The sequence below is a fragment of the Chrysochloris asiatica genome, unplaced genomic scaffold, assembly GCF_000296735.1.
Source record: "Chrysochloris asiatica unplaced genomic scaffold, ChrAsi1.0 scaffold00082, whole genome shotgun sequence".
In the NCBI taxonomy this organism is placed as follows: Eukaryota; Metazoa; Chordata; class Mammalia; order Afrosoricida; family Chrysochloridae; genus Chrysochloris; species Chrysochloris asiatica.
The window spans coordinates 2,505,407-2,506,834 of NW_006408600.1; positions in this window are offsets into that span (position 1 = coordinate 2,505,407).

Sequence of the window (1,428 nt, forward strand, 5' to 3'; positions counted from 1 at the left end):
TTCTAAATATTCCTTTATATGTGGTTCAGAGTTCTGGCACCATCCCCTGAGCCTGCTTTGTCCAGTATTCTGTGTTGTTGCTGACAGAGCTCCTCATTGCACTTCTACTGTCTCTGCCATCTTGTTTGTTCGCTCACCTTGGCTTATTTTTAATCCATGAAAATATTCAGTTTTTGTTTTTTTTAACTATTCATTACAGAAGCTAAAATAATTACATTATCTAGAACTATGATTCCAATGTTTACTTTTTTAAAAGCTGGTATTTAAGAGTATATAAATCTAAAGTAAATATGGGTTCAAACTTGTATATGATAAGATGTTAATAATGTGCATCTTTATAAGTTGGTTCCTGTTGAACAACAACAACAACAAAAAAATCACTTAAAATTAAGTGAAACATTAACATTCACCCACTTAAACTATCTGGGATTTAAAAGTAAAAGTGAGATCTAATTCATATACCATGTAAGTCATCCATTCAAAGTGTACAATTCAAAGGTACTTGGTATAGTAACAGAGCTGTGCTATCATCTCTGCAATCAATTTTGTAACATATTAATCACTCCTAAAAGAAACCTTGGACAAATAAATCTAATATCATTTTCCTCCAAGCACCCCAACCCCTGGTAAACTACTTTCTAACTCTATTGTTTTTATTGGGTGCCACTGAGTTGTCTCTGACTCATAATGACTCCATGTACAACAGAAAGAAATACTGCTTGATTCTGTGCCATCTTCATAAGAGGAGGTATGTTTGAGTCCATTGTAATGACTGCGTCAATACATTTTATTAAGGTTCTTCTTTTTCTTTAACCCTCTGCTTTGGTTAGTATGATGTTTTTCTCCAGGGACTGGTCTTCCAAATAAAATATTCAAAATTTGTAAGATAAAATCTTGTCATCCTTGCTTTTTAGGAGTATTTTGAGTGTACTCCTGAGACGGATTTATTCATCCCACTGATAGTACATGATGTATTCAATATTTTCCATCAACACCATAAATCACATACACAAAATTTTCAATCGTCTGAATTCATTGTCTAATTTTTGCATGCATATTAGGGGATCAAGAAGACCATAATATGTGTCAGGTATATCTTGGTCGTTATTCGTTGTTGTTATTAGGTGCCCTAGAGTTGGTTCTATCTCATAACAATCCTACACACAACAGAACAAAACACTGCCTGATCCTGCACCATCCTCAAAATTGTTATATTTGAGCCCATTGTTCCTGCAACTGTGTCAATCAATCCATTGTGGGTCTAACTCTTTTTCACCAATCCTCCACTTTACCAAACATGATGTCCTTCTGACAACATGTCCAAAGAAGCAGAGATGAAATCTTGCTATTCTAGCTTCTAAGGAGCATTCTGGCTGTACTTCTTCCAACACAGATTTATTTGTTCTTCTGGCAATCCATGGCACTTTT